This window comes from Dendrobates tinctorius, unplaced genomic scaffold, assembly GCF_039654945.1.
Source record: "Dendrobates tinctorius isolate UK_male_01 unplaced genomic scaffold, ASM3965494v1 ptg000081l, whole genome shotgun sequence".
Lineage (NCBI taxonomy): Eukaryota > Metazoa > Chordata > Amphibia > Anura > Dendrobatidae > Dendrobates > Dendrobates tinctorius.
The window spans coordinates 7,681,430-7,704,623 of NW_027361749.1; positions in this window are offsets into that span (position 1 = coordinate 7,681,430).

Here is a 23,194-nt window from a genome sequence, read left to right on the forward strand (position 1 = left end):
CCCTCCTGTGTATCTGTGCAGGATACATTGAGGGTCACGGATAAATATAAATTGACACTTACTTTTCCATAGCCTCCTTTTCCAAGATCTTTCAGGAACTCAAGACTGTAAAGGTCCATAGGTTGGTCTGTGTGGACCAGTCCTCTGCGTGGAGAAATCTGTACACTGGCATCACCAAGGCGTCGTGCCGGCATGTATGGTGTGTCGATGGACATCATTTCCACTCCGTCGATGGACATCTTATCCATTCCATCTGCAAGAGATGATACAAGATTAGCCCCTTACCGAACACATGATGGAAATGTTTGTCAGGTTGTGTAGTAAATATATGGAGTGGGCTCAGGAGCTGAGCATGCATCGTACCAATGCCTGCTGTATTACATAGCTGCCACCTGCCTATAACTTCAGCGACCAGAGCGTTCTCCGATTACTGTAGTTTATCCATTTCAATGCTGACAATTTTATTTAAACTAAGTGACTTCCAATTTGTGTCCACGCAATTGCAGGACATAATTGCTGGGGGTTGATTGTTTGAAATGACTACCTGGGCCTGCTGAAAGCCCCTGTCTCTCACTTTCTGTCTCTCACTTTCCTTCTCCTGTGAAGACCAGCCTGGCTTAATTTCATATGAGAACATTAATTTAGCTATATACAGTTCTATCACAGTATATAGTACAAGCGATCAGAAAATCACAGGTTCAAGTCCCCTAAGGAGACTAAAGAAAAGAAGTAACTGAAAAAATTGTTACAGAAGAAAACAGAAAATAAATGTAAAAACTTAAACTTTCCCATTAATAATAGCAATAATAATGAATCACAATGAATCACAGCACAGATTCTATTTCTTAACATTCTATAGAACAATGAAAGCGCATTGTGATTGGTTGCTATGGACAACAAGGACAGTTTTTCTGCACTTTCGATAATTGTGGCCAGTACATAATATTAGGAGTATAATCCCACTCACCCCAGTCCTATTATACTGAGCAGTGTCCATCTTACCTGGTCCCTCTTTATCCAGTGATATGTTTGGTGGAGAATCACTCAGCTGTTTGTTATCTGGGATGGAGATGTTTTCAGCTGATGTCCTGGACCTCCGTGATGCACCATTCCCATTTATAATGGGTTTAGCATAGATGAGACGTCTTGTACATTGGACAACCATGTCTCTGCTGTTCCTGATCCTCTTCAGGGCTGCCGCTCAGTGTAGGTTTGGTATCTCCAGACTCTCAGATCTGGAGAATGTGACATGTCTCGGTGTTTCTTGGAGAACCTCTTCCAGCTCTAACTCTGCGCTGATGTTTCTCCGCTTATTGAGGATGTCATCTTTGTTCCTCCTCCGTATTTCCGGGACCAGATCTCCGATTTTTTTCAAGGAGATAAGAATGGCCCTCTGAAGTTCAGCGGAGGCTGCAGAGTGAGACTCCATGAGGGTCTCCATTTTCCTTTTCTCTGTAAGGATGTCATGTCTTTTGGTCTTTCTCATTTTCTCCAGATTTTGTCGTTTGAACGCCATTTCTGAGGCTTCAGTGTCCATGTCCAGTAATATAGAGTCTTTTCGCCCTAAAGCTAACAGTGGTACCTGCTCTTCACTTATTCCTCTCTTCTCTCTCAGAACCCAATCTCTTTGGGCTCTTCTTCTCTCTTTATCCATTTTAGAATGAATTTTTGCTTCGTTCGTCATGAAAAACAAAAGGGGTTGCCTCACCCTTGGGAGTCTGTAAGGCATTGATTTCCCTTAGGCCGCCACAATGGAATATAGATTGTGATGATGTCATCACATCACTTGTGACATTGGTTTTATTGTGATGTCACCATAAGAGAGATGATAGAGATAGATAGACAGATAGCTAGATAGATAATAGATAGAAATAAAATTTAAAGGATGATGAACCAAATTTTTGCAGATGTATGCATGTACATATATACCCTGTGTGCGCAATTTGTATTTTTGATTCATTTTATTTTTGAACAACTACTGTGCTGCTGATTGATTCAAAATGTTAATAAATCTGAAACCTGAATATTTAGGAAATTAAAAATAACGTTTTTTCTTTCTTAGGAGAATATCTCTGTGCGCAGAAGTATTGAGTAACTATTATTGTGCAGAATTAATATGCAACTAAATGAAAAACATACATTTTCTCTTCTCTTTTGTTTATTTTCGTCTTACAGTGAGAATAATAATCAAGGAACTCAAAAAGTTAAAAAATACATTTCTGACATTTAAAAAATATATAACAGTGCCCAATATAGCCGCCCTTCTGTTCATTAATAGACATAAGCCGCTCATCCATGGAGTCTGTTGCAATCAGCTTTTTGAGCAACACCAACCACAGCCTCCCAGACCCCGGTATTAGTTGCATTGATACATAATGTTTTAGAGGTTCCCAATTGGATTCAGGTCAGGGCCTGTTTTGGAGGTGGTAGTGGCCCGATAACCTCTTGGACCTCTGTGTGGCTGTACAAGTTGAACCAGGTCTGCGCCTGGGTCTGGGGATCATGGACTCACAGGGACGGCGTTACGGGCAGCCAGACCAGGTAGCTGCCTAGGGCTCCCACTCCTCCAGGGGCCCCCAGCCAGCGGCATATCACACAGCCGCTATGGGGTCCCTGTGAGCCAGGGTGGCCTGCCTGCCCCCAGCGCCGAATCCTGCCGCCGCCGCATTGAAGGAGGCAGTGATGGAGGAGAGAGCGTCAGCGCAGGCACGAGGAGAAGGTGAGGAGTGTTTTTTTTTTTAAATCCGTGTGAGTACTGGACTGTGGGGCCACTCTGGGGGGACTATATACCATGCTGGGCTGTATTATACCATGCTGTGGGGTTATATACCATGCTGGGCTGTATTATACCATTCTGGGGGACTATATACCATGCTGGGCTGCATTATACCATGCAGGGGTGGCTATATACCATGCTGGGCTGTATTATAAAGAGAGGCAAGGTGTAGGATTTCAAGTCAGTCAGTAGAGCAGTCTGACAGAAGGTCAGTCTGGGGTGAGTCCCAGAGTAGAAAGTCACTCAGAGTGAGGATCCCTGGAAGAGGGATGGAGGAAGGAGTGCTGCAGTTTCCTCAGTGACCTGAGCCAGCTGGCATGGGAAGGAAGAGAAGGAGAAAGAGACGTAGACGGGAGACTACAGATTCCATAAGAGAGAGAGAACAGATCAGAACGAAGGAGAATAGAAGGACGGTGGGAAGCAGGTTGAGAGAGAACCCTTCCAGTCCAGAGCACAAAGGCCGGGGCCCGATCCCCGAGGTTGATTGGATCTTTATGTCCGGCAACAGACACCGAAGGAGTAGTGAGCCACTAGCGCCTTACTCCCATCATAGACTTGGGCACAACAGCAACTGGATAGTGAGCCGGGACGCAGAGAGGAGTCCCCGAACTAGGCTACAGCTGTCTGTCTTACAAGTAGAGACTAGGAACACCTAGAGAGAGGCATTCCAGGGTAACTAAGTACTGGAGTGCTTCGCACCTAAAGGCGCATTGGAGGAGTCGTTCAGTAAGGTACAGTACATATTGGCGGAGTGTGGAGGGGAGAATCCTATCCTGCCTGGAGGTTGGCTGGGGCCCTGACCTGAAGAACACAGTGCGGAGGCAGGCCGTTGTATGAACTGCAAACAGTGAGTAAAGCTTTGAAACTGCATACTCTGGTGTCCTCCAGTTATTCCAGCACCGCTACATCTGGGTAACAACATCTATACCATTCTGTGCCTCTCCTCGTCCATTGCACCTACACTGCCCTGGGACTACAGCTCCACCTGTGGGGAGCTACACCATCTTTGCTGCACCACACCATCAGTCCCAGCGGATCTGCATGCAGCGTTGGCTCAACATCTCACTTGCCAAACACCACGGGTAGCATCACGAACTATCCAAATAAACTATTACACCATTAACATCACCGCCATTGATATTGCACGCCCAGGGCCACGGACCGGGTCACCGCTGCTGTGACACATTCCCCCTTACACCGGCCCGTTACCGAGTACTCCGCTGCCCTGGGTGTGAGGGGCGACTCAATTTTGGCATCACTAACAGGATGACGAGACCCGATACCGTCGGGTTCTGTGTGCCTTGGATTTACAACTTTTGAAAATGTGCAAAAGACCAAATTTAATAGACTGTGAAATGGACATTGGAAATGGCCGCTGGTGCGGAGAAGAAGGGCGTGAAGAGATGGGAGGTCCTAAGAAAAGACCGCGAAGAGTATTGGGCCTTCCCTGCCTGAATTACTATCTGACAGATACATGGCCCACCCCCCGAGGGGTATGCATCCTGGCTTGGTAAGGAGGCGCTGGAAGACGCCGCCCCCAGAAGGAGGGGCAGAAGAAATCAGTGGCGGGAAAGGGGCCAAGGCAGGAAGAAGAACGCCAGAACGCCATTTTGGAGAGTGAGGGAAGGAGGCCTGCGGAGCGCGGGGAAGTGCAAACCCCCAGCGCCATGGCTGACGGCTCCAACCCTGAAACTGGCATGAGTTGCCGGCAGCTACAGGATGAGATCACGGAACTGACTACTCGTCTGCAGCTAAGAAGAGAAGCGCTGGAGAGGCTGAGATGGCAGCGCACCCAGGCGGGGCCTACCAGTGAGGTACTCAGTTCACCGGTACTCGCTGCTACACCGGACTGCCCCCGGACGACGATGACCTACACATCTACCCTGACCGTGTGGTTGAGCACCACCTGCTCGGAGAAGTTATCGGAGGACCCGGGAGTGGAAGCGGAGCTCCCGCCTGGACCTGACGCGGCTGCGCCGGTCCCCACCGAGACCCCTGCGGATCCAGAGTCCGCACCTGCTCCTTCATAGAATCATAGAATCATAGAATCGTAGAGTTGGAAAGGACCTCCTGGGCCATCTGGTCCAACCCCCTGCTCAAAGCAGGATTCGCTAAATCATCCCAGTCAGATGTCTGTCCAGCCTCTGTTTGAAGACTTCCATTGAAGGAGAACTCACCACTTCTCGTGGCAGCTTGTTCCACTCATTGATCACTCTAACTGTCAAAAAGTTTTTTCTAATATCTAATCTGTGTCTCCTCCCATTCAGTTTCATCCCATTGCTTCTAGTCTTTCCTTGTGCAAATGAGAATAAAGTTGATCCTTCTACAATGTGACAGCCCTTTAGATATTTGTAGACAGCTATTAAGTCTCCTCTCAGTCTTCTCTTTTTCAAACTAAACATTCCCAAATCCTGCAACCTTTCCTCATAAGACAGGGTTTGCAGACCGGTCACCATTCTGGTCGCTCTTTTCTGAACTTGCTCCAGTTTGTTGGTGTCTTTTTTAAAATGTGGTGCCCAAAACAGGACACAATATTCCAGATGAGGTCTGACCAAAGAGGAGTAGAGGGAAATAATGACTTCACGTGATCTAGACTGTATGCTTCTGTTAATACATCCTAGAATTGCATTTGCCTTTTTTGCTTCTGCAACACTGTTGACTCATATTCAGTCTGTGATCTATTAGTATACCCTAGTCTTTTTCACATGTGCTGTTGCTTAGCCCTATTCCTCCCATTCTGTATATGCTTTTTTCATTTTTATTGCCCAGATGTAGTACTTTGCATTTTTCCCTGTTAAAAACCATTCTGTTAGTTGCTGCCCACTTCTCCAGTTTATTTATATCTTTTTGAATCCTCTCTCTTCTCTAGTATTAGCTATACCTCCTAGCTTTGTGTCATCAGCAAATTTAATCAGTTTATTTAATCATCACCTGCACCGGAGCAGAGGCCGCACCGCCGGGAGACCTCAGGTATGTCCGGCGCCCCTTCACCCGAGAAGACCGGGGTTGCCCCACTGTTGCAGCGGCCGGCCAGGTTGTACTAGACCTGGTCTGGGACTGGGAAGCCAGTCCCCGAGGGGAGACACCGGAACCCTCAACAGTGGTACCGCAGGCCCCAGTAGGCAAAAGCAGGTCCCGGGAGGAGGAGGAGGAGCAGAATGAGGCCTATTGCCGAGCCACCATTAAACAGCTGGCAGCTGAGTACCAGGAGAGGGAGCAGAGGAGATTGGCTGTGCTGGGCCCGGATTTGAGCAGGAAAGAGAGGGCCCGTGCTGGCCATTACAGTTCCCAGGATGCCGCAGGATGGGGGCAGGTCCTTAACGTCAATCAAGAACGGGGGGTTCGGATTTATTGCAGACCCCAAGAGGATAAGTGCCTTATTCTTTAACCAGAGGGACGTTGAATCCCACTTGCCCAAAGGACACCCTAAAAGAAACCTGCAGCCTGGGGAGTATGTGACCTTCACTCGCCATGAGGGACTCAGGGGATGGTACGTCCTGAATGTACACCGTATCCCTGCAGAATTTATTGAGCGGTACCTGCCAAAGAGACCTGTTAATGCTCCTCCACCTACAGTTACCACCCAAGCTGCTCAGGTGCCTAGGAATCCAACCATTATCACGTCAATTCCAACCCGGCAGCCTAAACAGAAGTTCTCTGGCTTGACACCATGAGAAGAGGACTACCTAAAAATGGTCAATGATTATCTCGAATATGGTGATGGTTCAGCTTCCAGAACCCCAGAAGGGGATCACCAGTAGAAGAAAAATACTTTTCCAAATCTCGTTACCCAGGAGGGTTTGTTTGCACCAGTTTTGCCTTTGTCTTTTTGTTCATCATGTTGCCCAGTTTTTGATTGGCAGCGTTGTTTTTGAAATGGAACTGTAGAGATCATAGACGCTGATTGGTCCAAAACTTTATTGTACATAGTTTGCACCTCTTTAGGTGCCCTTACTTGGTTTTACATATAGGACCATTTGTGAAGTTAATTGTTACACAAAGACACTTTGCGAAGATGATGTTTTTGAATGGACACTTTTCGAAGAATGATGTCTACCTCAAGGGACACTGCAAGAAATCCCGGCTGGCAGCAGTGTTCAGCATTTTGCAAGAATCTTTGAATGTTTTATGATGACGTATTTGATAATGTTGTGTTTTATGAAAAGTAAATGTCTTTTATAGCATGTTTGGTACAGAAAATTAGAAAAGTTTTGAGATAGAATGTGAGAATTGAATAAAGAACAAAGAATTGAAAGTAGGTGACAGACCAGGTATTTGCGGTCAGTGTCTTGCGTCTAGAAGAGACAGTGAAAGTAGAAAAAAATAAATGTGTACTAGAGAGAGAGAAAAATGAAAGAATAATTGCACTTTGAACTAGGAATTGCACTTAAAGAAAATTTTTGATACTAAGATAGGAAGTTAGCCTGTTTGTAACATTTAAGTAATGTGCCTCCTACATTAGGAAGATTAGATAAGTATTGTTAAACAGCATTTAAAATTTTTGTGTGTTCCTGTATTGTACTTTTGTTGTCTTGCAGCCTGCGGACGTGCTGTGTTTAGCGGGGGGTATGTGGCGCCCCTGAGGCTTCAGTCGCCACAGAGGTACTGCACCTTCTCCTAAGGTGTGGTACCCCACCATCCAGGTAGGGTGGGAACTCCCTTTCACATTCCAACACCTGCACCCCCACACACAGGATAGTTCAGCAGGGACCCATCCATGCTTTATGCTGGAAAGGTCATAGGGTGCCTTTTGTGGTCCCTGGCTTCGTAACACGAGAAGTGCTGTGGAGGCGGGTGGAGTTAGCTATAAAAGAGAGGGAAGGTGTAGGATTTCAAGTCAGTCAGTAGAGCAGTCTGACAGAAGGTCAGTCTGTGGTGAGTCCCAGAGTAGGAAGTCACTCAGACAGGAGTGAGGATCCCTGGAAGAGGGATGGAGGAAGGAATGCTGCAGCTGCCTCAGTGACCTGAGCCAGCTGGCATGGGAAGGAAGAGAAGGAGAAAGAGACATAGACGGGAGACTACAGATTCCATAAGAGAGATAGAACAGATCAGAACGAAGGAGAATAGAAGGACGGTGGGAAGCAGGTTGAGAAAGAGAGAGAACCCTTCCAGTCCAGAGCACAAAGGCCGGGGCCCGATCCCTGAGGTTGATTGGATCTTTATGTCCGGCAACAGACACCGGAGGAGTAGTGAGCCACTAATGCCTTACTCCCATCATAGACTTGGGACACAACAGCAACTGGATAGTGAGCCGGGACGCAGAGAGGAGTCCCTGAACTAGGCTACAGCTGTCTGTCATACAAGTAGAGACTAGGAACACCTAGAAAGAGGCATTCCAGGGTAACTAAGTACTGGAGTGCTTCGCACCTAAAGGCGCATTGGAGGAGTCGTTCAGTAAGGTACATATTGGCGGAGTGTGGAGGGGAGAATCCTACCCTGCCTGGAGGTTGGCTGGGGCCCTGACCTGAAGAACACAGTGCGGAGGCAGGCCATTGTGTGAACTGCAAACAGTGAGTAAAGCTTTGGAACCGCATACTCTGGTGTCCTCCAGTTATTCCAGCACTGCTACATCTGGGTAACAACATCTATACCATTCTGCGCCTCTCCTCGTCCATTGCACCTACACTGCCCTGGGACTACAGCTCCACCTGTGGGGAGCTACACCATCTTTGCTGCACCACACCATCAGTCCCAGCGGATCTGCACGCAGTGTTGGCTCAACATCTCACTTGCCAAACACCACGGGTGGCGTCACGAACTATCCAAATAAACTATTACACCATTAACATCACCGCCATTGATATTGGGCGCCCAGGGCCACGGACCGGGTCACCGCTGCTGTGACACATTCCCCCTGACACCGGCCCGGTACCGAGAACCCCGCTGCCCAGGGTGTGAGGGGCGAGCCAATTTTGGCATCACGAACAGGATGACGAGACCCGATACCGTCGGGTTCTGTGTGCCTTGGATTTACAACTTTTGAAAATGTGCAAAAGACCAAATTTAATAGACTGTGAAATGGACATTGGAAATGGCCGCTGGCGCGGAGAAGAAAGGCGTGAAGAGATTGGAGGTCCTAAGAAAAGACCGCGAAGAGTATTGGGCCTTCCCTGCCTGAATTACTATGTGACAGATACATGGCCCACCCCCTGAGGGATACGCATCCTGGCTTGGTATGGAGGCGATGGAAGAAGATGCCGCCCCCGGAAGGAGGGGCAGAAGATGCCAGTGGCGGGAAAGGGGCCAAGGCAGGAAGAAGAACGCCAGAACACCATTTTGGAGAGTGAGGAAAGGAGGCCTGCGGAGTGCGGGGAAGTGCAAACCCCCGGCGCCATGGCTGACGGCTCCAACCCTGAAACTGGCATGAGTTGCTGGCAGCTACAGGATGAGATCACGGAACTGACTACTCGTCTGCAGCTAAGAAGAGAAGCGCTGGAGAGGCTGAGACCGCAGTGCGCCCAGGCGGGGCCTACCAGTTATGTACCCAGTTCACCGGTACTCGCTGATACACCAGACTGCCCCCGGACAACGCTGACCTACACATCTATCCTGACCATGCGGTTGAGCTCCACCTGCCCGGAGAAGATATCGGAGGACCCAGGAGTGGAAGCGGAGCTCCCGCCTGGACATGACGCGGCTGCGCCGGTCTCCACCGAGATCCCTGCGGATCCAGAGTCCGCACCTGCTCCTTCATCACCTGCACTGGAGCAGAGGCCGCACCGCCGGGAGACCTCAGGTATGTCCGGCGCCCCTTCACCAGAGAAGACCCGGGGTTGCCCCACCGTTAAAGCGGCTGGCCAGGTTGTACTAGACCTGGTCTGGGACTGGGAAGCCAGTCCCCGAGGAGAGACACCGGAACCCCCAACGGTGGTACCGCAGGCCCCAGTAGGCAAAAGCAGCTCTCGGGAGGAGGAGTTGCAGAATGAGGCCTATTGCCGAGCCACCATTAAACAGCTGGCAGCTGAGTATCGGGAGAGGGAGCAGAGGAGATTGGCTGTGCTGGGCCCAGATTTGAGCAGGAAAGAGAGGGCCCGTGCTGGCCATTACAGTTCCCAGGATGCTGCAGGATGGGGGCAGGTCCTTAACGTCAATCAAGAACGTGGGTTCGGTTTTATTGCAGACCCCAAGAGGATAAGTGTCTTATTCTTTAACCGGAGGGACGTTGAATCCCACTTGCTCAAAGGACACCCTAAAAGAAACCTGCAGCCTGGGGAGTATGTGACCTTCACTCGCCATGAGGCACTCAGGGGATGGTACGCCCTGACTGTACGCCGTATCCCTGCAGAATTTATTGAGCAGTACCTGCCAAAGAGACCTGTTAATGCTCCTCCACCTACAGTTACCACCCAAGCGTCTCAGGTGCCTAGGAATCCAACCATTACCACCTCAATTCCAACCCGGCAACCTAAAAAGAAGATCTCTGGCTTGACACCGTGGGAAGAGGACTACCTAAAAATGGTCAATGATTATCTCGAATATGGTGATGGTTCAGCTTCCAGAACCCCAGGAGGGGATCACCAGTAGAAGAAAAATACTTTTCCAAATCTCGTTACCCAGGAGGGTTTGTTTGCACCAGTTGTGCCTTTGTCTTTTTGTTCATCATGTTGCCCAGTTTTTGATTGGCAGCGTTGTTTTTGAAATGGAACTGTAGAGATCATAGACGCTGATTGGTCCGAAACTTTATTGTACATAGTTTGCACCTCTTTAGGTGCCCTTTCTTGGTTTTACATATAGGACCCTTTTGTGAAGATAATGGTTACACAAAGACACTTTGCGAAGATGATGTTTTTGAATGGACACTTTTCGAAGAATGATGTCTACCTCAAGGGACACTGCAAGAAATCCCGGCTGGGAGCAGTGTTCAGCACTTTGCAAGAATCTTTGAATGCTTTATGATGACGTATTTGTTAATGTTGTGTTTTATGAAAAGTAAGTGTCTTTTATAGCATGTTTGGTACAGAAAATTAGAAAAGTTTTGAGATAGAATGTGAGAATTGAATAAAGAACAAAGAATTGAAAGTAGACAGGTGACAGACCAGCTATTTGCGGTCAGTGTCTTGCATCTAGAAGAGACAGTGAAAGTAGAAAAAAATAAATGTGTACTAGAGAGAGAGAAAAATGAAAGAATAATTGCACTTTGAACTAGGAATTGCACTTAAAGAAAATTTTTGATACTAAGATAGGAAGTTAGCCTGTTTGTAACATTTAAGAAATGTGCCTCCTACCTTAGGAAGATTAGATAAGTATTGTTAAACAGCATTTAAAATTTTTGTGTGTTCCTGCATTGTACTTTTGTTGTCTTGCAGCCTGCGGATGTGCTGTGTTTAATGGGGGGGTATGTGGCGCCCCTGAGACTTCAGTCACCACAGAGGTACTGCACCTTCTCCTAAGGTGTGGTACCTCACCATCCATGTAGGGTGTGAACTCCCTTTCACATTCCAACACCTGCACCCCCCCACACAGGATAGTTCAGCACGGACCCATCCATGCTTTATGCTGGAAAGGTCATAGGGTGCCTTTTGTGGTCCCTGGCTTCGTAACACGAGAGGTCCTGGTGAGGCTGGTGGATTTAGCTATAAAAGAGAGGGAAGGTGAAGGATTTCAAGTCAGTCAGTAGAGCAGTCTGACAGAAGGTCAGTCTGGGGTGAGTCCCAGAGTAGGAAGTCAATCAGACAGGAGTGAGGATCCCTGGAAGAGGGATGGAGGAAGGAGTGCTGCAGCTGCCTCAGTGACCTGAGCCAGCTGGCACGGGAAGGAAGAGAAGGAGAAAGAGACGTAGACGGGAGACTACAGATTCCATAAGAGAGATAGAACAGATCAGAATGAAGGAGAATAGAAGGACCGTGGGAAGCAGGTTGAGAAAGAGAGAGAACCCTTCCAGTCCAGAGCGCAAAGGCCGGGTCCCGGTCCCCGAGGTTGATTGGATCTTTATGTCCGGCAACAGACACCGGAGGAGTAGTGAGCCACTAACGCCTTACTCCCATCATAGACTTGGGACACAGCAGCAACTAGATACTGTGCTGGGCTGTATTATACCATTCTGGGGGGGCTATATACCATGCTGAGCTGTATTATACCATGCTGGGCTGTATTACACCATGCTGGGCTGTATTATACCATTCTGGGGGGCTATATACCATCCTGGGCTGTAATATACCGTGCTGGGCTGTATTATACCATTCTGGGGGGCTATATACCATGCTGGGCTGTATTATACCATGCTGGACTGTATTACACCATTCTGGGGGGGCTATATACCATGCTGTGCTATATTACACCATGCTAGGGGGGCTATATACCATGCTGAGCTGTATTATACCATGCTGGGGGGGCTATATACTATGCTGAGCTGTATTATACCATACTGGTTGGGCTATATACCATGCTGGGTGGTATTATTCCATTCTGGGGGGCTATATACCATGCTGAGCTGTATTATACCATACTGGGCTGTTATATACCATTCTGGGGGGGCTATATACCATACTGGGCTCTATTACACCATGCTGGGCTGTATTATACCATGCTGGGGGGGCTATATACCATGCTGGGCTGTATTATATCATACTGGGCTGTATTATTCCATTCTGGGGGCTATATACCATGCTGGGCTGTATTATACCATGCTGGGCTGTATTATACCATTCTGGGGGGCTATATACCATGCTGGGCTGTATTATACCATTCTGGGGGGCTATATACCATTCTGGGCTGCATTAGACCATGCTGGGCTGTATTATACAATTCTGGGGGCTATATGCGATGCTGGGCTGTAATATGCCATGCTTGGCTGTATTATACCATGGTGGGTTGTATTATACCATGCTGGGCTGTATTATACAGCCCAACAAGATATACAGCCCAGCATGGTATACAGCCTGTATACCATGGTGGGCTGTATTATACCATGGTAGGCTGTATTTTACCATGGTGGGCTGTATTATACCATGGTGGGCTATATACCATGCTGTGCTGTATACCACGGTGGGCTGGGCTGTATACCATGGTGGGCTGGGGTGTATACCATGTGGTGCTGGGCTATATACTATGCGGCTGTGTTATATACCATGGGGGGTACATTTTACATTATATTCTATAGGGGGAGGCTGTGTTATATAATATGGGGAGGTGAGCTGTATAATATTCTATTTGGGGCTACATTATATTCTATGGGGGGCTGTGTTATATTTATTATAGTCAATGGGTCTGCATTATACCATTCTGGGGGGCTATATACCATCCTGGGCTATAATATACCGTGCTGGGCTGTATTATACCATTCTGGGGGGCTATATACCATGCTGGGCTGTATTATACCATGCTGGACTGTATTACACCATTCTGGGGGGGCTATATACCATGCTGTGCTATATTACACCATGCTAGGGGGGCTATATACCATGCTGAGCTGTATTATACCATGCTGGGGGGGCTATATACTATGCTGAGCTGTATTATACCATACTGGTTGGGCTATATACCATTCTGGGTGGTATTATTCCATTCTGGGGGGCTATATACCATGCTGAGCTGTATTATACCATACTGGGCTGTTATATACCATTCTGGGGGGGCTATATACCATACTGGGCTCTATTACACCATGCTGGGCTGTATTATACCATGCTGGGGGGGCTATATACCATGCTGGGCTGTATTATATCATACTGGGCTGTATTATTCCATTCTGGGGGCTATATACCATGCTGGGCTGTATTATACCATGCTGGGCTGTATTATACCATTCTGGGGGGCTATATACCATGCTGGGCTGTATTATACCATTCTGGGGGGCTATATACCATTCTGGGCTGCATTAGACCATGCTGGGCTGTATTATACAATTCTGGGGGCTATATGCGATGCTGGGCTGTAATATGCCATGCTTGGCTGTATTATACCATGGTGGGTTGTATTATACCATGCTGGGCTGTATTATACAGCCCAACAAGATATACAGCCCAGCATGGTATACAGCCTGTATACCATGGTGGGCTGTATTATACCATGGTAGGCTGTATTTTACCATGGTGGGCTGTATTATACCATGGTGGGCTATATACCATGCTGTGCTGTATACCACGGTGGGCTGGGCTGTATACCATGGTGGGCTGGGGTGTATACCATGTGGTGCTGGGCTATATACTATGCGGCTGTGTTATATACCATGGGGGGTACATTTTACATTATATTCTATAGGGGGAGGCTGTGTTATATAATATGGGGAGGTGAGCTGTATAATATTCTATTTGGGGCTACATTATATTCTATGGGGGGCTGTGTTATATTTATTATAGTCAATGGGTCTGCATTATACCATTCTGGGGGGCTATATACCATCCTGGGCTATAATATACCGTGCTGGGCTGTATTATACCATTCTGGGGGGCTATATACCATGCTGGGCTGTATTATACCATGCTGGACTGTATTACACCATTCTGGGGGGGCTATATACCATGCTGTGCTATATTACACCATGCTAGGGGGGCTATATACCATGCTGAGCTGTATTATACCATGCTGGGGGGGCTATATACTATGCTGAGCTGTATTATACCATACTGGTTGGGCTATATACCATGCTGGGTGGTATTATTCCATTCTGGGGGGCTATATACCATGCTGAGCTGTATTATACCATACTAGGCTGTTATATACCATTCTGGGGGGGCTATATACCATACTGGGCTCTATTACACCATGCTGGGCTGTATTATACCATGCTGGGGGGGCTATATACCATGCTGGGCTGTATTATATCATACTGGGCTGTATTATTCCATTCTGGGGGCTATATACCATGCTGGGCTGTATTATACCATGCTGGGCTGTATTATACCATTCTGGGGGGCTATATACCATGCTGGGCTGTATTATACCATTCTGGGGGGCTATATACCATTCTGGGCTGCATTAGACCATGCTGGGCTGTATTATACAATTCTGGGGGCTATATGCGATGCTGGGCTGTAATATGCCATGCTTGGCTGTATTATACCATGGTGGGTTGTATTATACCATGCTGGGCTGTATTATACAGCCCAACAAGATATACAGCCCAGCATGGTATACAGCCTGTATACCATGGTGGGCTGTATTATACCATGGTAGGCTGTATTTTACCATGGTGGGCTGTATTATACCATGGTGGGCTATATACCATGCTGTGCTGTATACCACGGTGGGCTGGGCTGTATACCATGGTGGGCTGGGGTGTATACCATGTGGTGCTGGGCTATATACTATGCGGCTGTGTTATATACCATGGGGGGTACATTTTACATTATATTCTATAGGGGGAGGCTGTGTTATATAATATGGGGAGGTGAGCTGTATAATATTCTATTTGGGGCTACATTATATTCTATGGGGGGCTGTGTTATATTTATTATAGTCAATGGGTCTGCATTATACCATTCTGGGGGGCTATATACCATCCTGGGCTATAATATACCGTGCTGGGCTGTATTATACCATTCTGGGGGGCTATATACCATGCTGGGCTGTATTATACCATGCTGGACTGTATTACACCATTCTGGGGGGGCTATATACCATGCTGTGCTATATTACACCATGCTAGGGGGGCTATATACCATGCTGAGCTGTATTATACCATGCTGGGGGGGCTATATACTATGCTGAGCTGTATTATACCATACTGGTTGGGCTATATACCATGCTGGGTGGTATTATTCCATTCTGGGGGGCTATATACCATGCTGAGCTGTATTATACCATACTGGGCTGTTATATACCATTCTGGGGGGGCTATATACCATACTGGGCTCTATTACACCATGCTGGGCTGTATTATACCATGCTGGGGGGGCTATATACCATGCTGGGCTGTATTATATCATACTGGGCTGTATTATTCCATTCTGGGGGCTATATACCATGCTGGGCTGTATTATACCATGCTGGGCTGTATTATACCATTCTGGGGGGCTATATACCATGCTGGGCTGTATTATACCATTCTGGGGGGCTATATACCATTCTGGGCTGCATTAGACCATGCTGGGCTGTATTATACAATTCTGGGGGCTATATGCGATGCTGGGCTGTAATATGCCATGCTTGGCTGTATTATACCATGGTGGGTTGTATTATACCATGCTGGGCTGTATTATACAGCCCAACAAGATATACAGCCCAGCATGGTATACAGCCTGTATACCATGGTGGGCTGTATTATACCATGGTAGGCTGTATTTTACCATGGTGGGCTGTATTATACCATGGTGGGCTATATACCATGCTGTGCTGTATACCACGGTGGGCTGGGCTGTATACCATGGTGGGCTGGGGTGTATACCATGTGGTGCTGGGCTATATACTATGCGGCTGTGTTATATACCATGGGGGGTACATTTTACATTATATTCTATAGGGGGAGGCTGTGTTATATAATATGGGGAGGTGAGCTGTATAATATTCTATTTGGGGCTACATTATATTCTATGGGGGGCTGTGTTATATTTATTATAGTCAATGGGTCTGCATTATACCATTCTGGGGGGCTATATACCATCCTGGGCTATAATATACCGTGCTGGGCTGTATTATACCATTCTGGGGGGCTATATACCATGCTGGGCTGTATTATACCATGCTGGACTGTATTACACCATTCTGGGGGGGCTATATACCATGCTGTGCTATATTACACCATGCTAGGGGGGCTATATACCATGCTGAGCTGTATTATACCATGCTGGGGGGGCTATATACTATGCTGAGCTGTATTATACCATACTGGTTGGGCTATATACCATGCTGGGTGGTATTATTCCATTCTGGGGGGCTATATACCATGCTGAGCTGTATTATACCATACTGGGCTGTTATATACCATTCTGGGGGGGCTATATACCATACTGGGCTCTATTACACCATGCTGGGCTGTATTATACCATGCTGGGGGGGCTATATACCATGCTGGGCTGTATTATATCATACTGGGCTGTATTATTCCATTCTGGGGGCTATATACCATGCTGGGCTGTATTATACCATGCTGGGCTGTATTATACCATTCTGGGGGGCTATATACCATGCTGGGCTGTATTATACCATTCTGGGGGGCTATATACCATTCTGGGCTGCATTAGACCATGCTGGGCTGTATTATACAATTCTGGGGGCTATATGCGATGCTGGGCTGTAATATGCCATGCTTGGCTGTATTATACCATGGTGGGTTGTATTATACCATGCTGGGCTGTATTATACAGCCCAACAAGATATACAGCCCAGCATGGTATACAGCCTGTATACCATGGTGGGCTGTATTATACCATGGTAGGCTGTATTTTACCATGGTGGGCTGTATTATACCATGGTGGGCTATATACCATGCTGTGCTGTATACCACGGTGGGCTGGGCTGTATACCATGGTGGGCTGGGGTGTATACCATGTGGTGCTGGGCTATATACTATGCGGCTGTGTTATATACCATGGGGGGTACATTTTACATTATATTCTATAGGGGGAGGCTGTGTTATATAATATGGGGAGGTGAGCTGTATAATATTCTATTTGGGGCTACATTATATTCTATGGGGGGCTGTGTTATATTTATTATAGTCAATGGGTCTGCATTATACTATATGAGGAAGGCTACATTGTATTCTATGGAGGGGCTACATTATACTATATAAGGGGCTGCATTATATCCTATGAGGGGGTTAAATTATATTCTGTGGAGTGGCTGCATTATACTCTGGGGTAGCTGCATTATTCTCTAAGGGGTGGCTGCATTATACTATAAGAGGGGGGCTGCATTATATTCTTTGGTGGTTACATTATATTGTATGGTGGGGCTGCATTATACTCTGTGGGGTGGCTGCATTATGCTCTATGGGGTGGCTGCATTATACTATATGTGGGCTGCATTATACTGTATCGAGGACTATGGTGAATATATTATATGAAGAACTATGGGGTGCATTATGCTATGGGAAGTGAATTGTATTACATGGGTGAATATGGTGGTGCATTATACTATATGGAGGACTGAGGAGTGTATTATGCTATATGGAGGACTATGGGGCAGATTATATTATTTTGAGGACCATGGGGTGTAAACTGTAGATGTGCTGCTGATAACATGATACTGCGTGGTGATCTGTTAGGGTGTGTGCACACGTTGCAGATTAGTCTGTGGCTTTTTCTGCAGAGAATCCATATCTCTTGGCAGAAAACGCAGAGTAAAACACATGCATTTTTCCTGCGGATTCCTAGCATGTGTACAGCGGATTTGATGCAGGTTCTAGTGTGGTTTGGCAGTGCGGATGAGAGAGAGAGATTCATTCATTTGTATGTCCCGGAACGTACACTGCAGCTGCGGTTTGCAAAAAAGAAGTAACATGCTGCGGAAAATAAACCGCAGCAAAAACCGCAACATGTGCACACACCCTTAGTGATCCATTAGTGATTGTTCTGTCCCCATCATTCTTTCTCAGATGGTGGAAAGAGGCCGGGAAACAAGTGTTGAACGACTTCTTCAATTTTGTCGATCTCATTTACCGGCCTGAACTCAGCGCATGTAAATACAATCGAAATGCTTCTGTGATGTGCAATATGTTAGCAGTTGGGGCCCCATTTTAAACTTTGCCTAGGGCCCCACTTTGCCTAAAACCGGCCCTGTGGACTCATCAATACCTTGATCATCCAGTAACTGCATACCCAGTCTGGTCACATGAGGTCGAGTAATGTCCTGCACTAGGAGGAGCCCAGGGTACACTGCACCGCGGTAAGGTCTGACAATGGCTTTGAGAATTTCATCCTGGTACCTAATAGCAGTCAGGAGACATTGGCTATCACATAGTACCTGTCCTACCAGGTGATGGTGCAGACTGCATAACATTCACCACGGCGTCTCCAGACTATCACATCTGTCACTTGCTCAGTGTGAACATGCTCTCATCTGTGCAGAGAACGTAGGACCGGCCAATTCTGGTGTTTTCAGGTTTGTGCCACTTGAATTACAAGGTGCTGGGCTGTTAGTAAGGAGGCTGCGAGTAGGGAATTCAGGTGGGAGAAAGGGAGTAAGCGAGCCAGTGGAGGACCGGGCACAGACAGGAGATTGGTGATATAAGTGTATTTTTTTTATTTTTTAACCAGTCTGTTTATTGTGCTTTTCATTCTGCAGAGACTACAAGAAAAAAAACCAAAGTAAAGGACAAATATAGATCGTGTTATTGCATATCTAAACTTTATTAACCAAACAGTAGATGTGCAAGAGTAATACAACAGGATGACAGGGGGTGCATATCCAAATAATAATGTGAATAATCTAAAAGCTATAAAAATTGTGTCTCCAAAGAAGCAGCTGAATAGAGATGAGCGACTTTGCCTTTATTCGGGTTGAGTAAGGTTTCATGAAACCCGACTTTCGCAAAAGTCGGGTCGAACGAAATCGGCTGATTATCGTGAAAAGTCGAAGGCCGACTGAAACACGAAACCCAATGCAAGTCAATGGGGAAGAAAAGTCGACAGTGAGTGGAGGGCAGGAAACACACCTACAGTGCCCATTTTAATGCCAAAAACATCAATTCTTATAACTTAAGCTTGTCAACCTTAATTTACTTTATAATAATAGTTAGGCATTGAAAACTGGGGGTTATTTGGCTAAAGTTGTGGGGTGTAGGGCTGGCTACAGATTTTCGTGGGCCCAGGGCCAAAGAGTGTCAATGGGCTCCTTTAACACATGCCACAATTCATGATCCTCTGATACGGAAGAGAAATAGCGGTATAGTAGAATGAAAAATACTTCACTTCTTACATCACATGACTGATACCCATTTTAAATTCTCCAATAGCTCCAAAAATGGACAGTATTATGGTCACTGCATAGTGCGCTATACAGAGTAATGAGGCCCATATATTTCTCCATACAGAATCATTGGTCCCATATAATGTTCCATACAGTATATGGTGAGCTCCACATAATGCTACAGTATATGTTGGTCCACATGGATGAAGCTCCACTGTCTTATGGGCCCAAATAATGCTCCATATATAATGGGCCCCATTTCTAATGCTCCAGTGTATAATGGGCCCTGTAAATGCTGCTCCAGTGTCTGATGTCCACCTTTGCAATGCTCCAGTGCATGGTGGGCCCCATATATCATTCTCCAGAGTATAGTGCTCCCCAAAAATTGCTCCCAACCTTTATAACAATTAAATAAGTCTCCTCGCTAGGGAATCCCTGTACTAGTCTGGACTCCTCGTCGTCCCCATCTTCCATCTCTCTGCACTTGGACTGTTTAGGCAGAGGGCATACAGACGTGATGTCATCGCGCTCTCTGACCAGAATGTCACTGTCAGGAAACGCGGAAGACATCACGGCGGTGGAGCAGGGAGAGGTAAGTATTTCAACTTTGCAAGTGCTGTGATCCTGAGCAAGCAGGGGGGCCCACTCGTTGGCGACGGCACTGTCACAGGGCCCCTCATTGTATGGCGGTGTGTCTCACGGCGGGTGGGCTCTCCCACCGGCAGAGACACTTTTGCGTACCATGAGGGGCACTGTGCCAGTGCCGTCGCCCATGAGTATGCCCCCCCACCTGCTCAAGGAACCTGCACTTTCATCTGCATCTTCCTCTTTGTCACCGTGTAAGGTGGTATAGTATGCGGAAAGGGGAACCTGAGTTTGATCAGGGTCAGATTCTGGCTGTGTAGAGTGCGAGGGGAATGTAGTGGTCTGGGTCAATTTACCAGCAGAATCATCTAGCAGTGGCTGGGCATCAGTGCACTTGTGGCACCCCCAGGAGTACGGTCGCCACAGTGGCATTACCTTCCTCCTAGGGAGTGTGATGTCATGCTTCGGAGCAACGAAGGATCTCTCTAGCAGTTAAACCAACACACAACACAGTTCCCACTCCAGGCCAGCAGGGAGAGCTCTGAACCTGACTGCTGAGGAGCTGCTCTCTGTGGTTGGGAGGAGGGAAGTTAGGGCAGTCTGTGAAGGGAAGGGGAAGTGTGTGGATGTGAGAAGGGGAGCTGGAGGATGAGTAGAGTCAAAGCTCACTCCTAGCTGGAGCACATGGTCTGGATTCCGGTCTGCGAGTTTGTAGGGACACTGACGGTCCTGCAGCATAAACCGGAGGAAGTAGCAGCTGTAAATGCTCTGTTCCCAACTAAGGCTCGGAGGCCCCAGCAGCAACTTGTGTGAGCCAGAAGGAAAAGGCTACGGCTGCCTGCCGTACGAGAAATTTTCAAAAGAGAGTCAACAGGGGGAACGTCAGTGAACTCAGTACTGCGAGTACCTCAGATAAGCGCTAGAATGGAGGCCACACTACCTATCTGCAGATAGAGAATTCCTAATTTGCTTCCAGGCTTACCAACTCCTTCTCCATCTGTACTCTGGGTCCTGTACGGCACTTACCAAGTACAGGTAAAGCAACTGCACGACTGTGTCTGTCATCTTTCTCCTGCGCCTGGCGCATGGCTCTGCTACATCCTGCACTGCACACCATCTACCAACTCTTTCATCTGCTCTGCGACTATGGCCCTACCTGTGCAGGGCTTCTACATCTTAGCTGCACCACAACATCTGTCCCAGAGAAGCAACACTGCAGCGCTGGTCAATCTGATCAGAAACCACAGGTGGCGTCACGTATCATTCACCTATAAACGGTATCCACCCCTTTGCATGGACGCCCATGCCCACTGACCGGGTCAAAACCACCGTGACACATCCCTCTGAGACACCGGCCCAGTACCGATTAACCCCACTACCCTGGCTGGCCACCCACACTCCATGTCAGATTCATCTTGGACTGGGGAATTCATGATTTGACTTGATAACCAAGGCATGGTATGTGGGAAAGAGCTACATGGACTAATGTGAAGTGTGGCCTGCTGCATCATTCACTTTTGGTGGGGGTGAAGGACACAAGGAAAGGGGTTCTTCCTGACCAGGAGCCAGCACTTGACGACTCAGTGCTTGCATTTTTTGAAACTTCAGAAGAGGAGGGCATATTTGCTGGAGTCTGTTTCGGCAATGTGAGCCAAAACCAGTTCCTGATGCTCCGGCTTTAAAAGCGGTTAACCTACTCCCAGAAAAGGTAGCCTTCCAGGCGTTTCGGAGCCAGACCATGATGCAGGCTCAACACCTCCTGCCTTAGCTGCTATTGTGCTTTTGCCACTACCAGCAGATGCACCACCACCATCAGTACCAGCTGGCCCCCCCATGTCCGCGGCCTCTTCCACCAAACTTCCAAATTTTGGAGAAAATGTACCCAAAATAACATCAGATATATGGTACTGTATCAGAAGCATACAGTTCTATACAGTCATAGGATAATTGTCAATCTCCCTATATATTTCATGAGTCACACAGAGACGCTCACAGGCTTAGTATGGATTAAACAAGAATATAAAAAATAGAAAAAGGGTACAGTATCATCAGATACCAGGTATATATAGTATAGTTTAAACACGCTCAGGATGGATCACACCACAATATAAAAAGAAGATCCGCAAAGAAATTATCACACATGTGGGCCAATTTTCCAGGTGTCAATGATACACTTAGAGTGGTGGGTGGAGGAGGACTTCCTGGCAGAAAGGGTACAGTATCACCAGATACCAGGTATATATAGCATAGTTTAAACATTAAAAATGTACGTCTATATATCAGGAGTAGTGTTGAGTCACCCCGCTAGTGTTAGAGTTCGGTTCGTCGAACAGGAGGCAAGTTCGTTGAATGTTCGTCGAACCCCATTGAAAACAAAGGCAAACACAAACACATACAAACACATAGAAAACAATTACAAAACATGTCCCAAAGCAGACATAATGCTCAGAAGACAAAAATAACATATGGAAAAGGGCAACTACATATAGAAAAGAGGTGGAGGAGTAAAAGGAGGAGGAGGAGACACAGATATAGGCATGTCATGCCCTTATAAAGTCAAGAAAGGCTGGACTAAAAATCTAAAATAAAAAAAAATCTAGAATTCTAAAATCGAAGACGATCGTATACCGTTGGACTTCCCACCATAAATTATGCCAACTGCTGATCGGACGGCGTTATTCCCACGACCCTCCGAACAGCGTCCATGAAGGCAAAGTGTTTGGTTTCCGGGGGGCTGTATGGTTGCAAAGCTGAACCTTAAAGGAATGTCTAGAAGGGCACCACCAGGAGTGGAGCCTGCGGCTTAATTGGACTCCATACGGGCAACCTCAATCATACCAGCTACGGAAAAGATGGACAGATTGCAAGCTTTGTCGATTCTGTGGGTGGTGGTGCATGGCCGATTTTAGTTGTGCTAGCAATTTGTCAGCCTAATTCCGTTAACGAACAAGACTCCGGCATGACCCCGCGGTCCGCGTCCAGCTTACTAGAGGGACACTCGAGGCTCTGGCACGCGAGATTGAGCAATAACAGGTCTGTCATGCC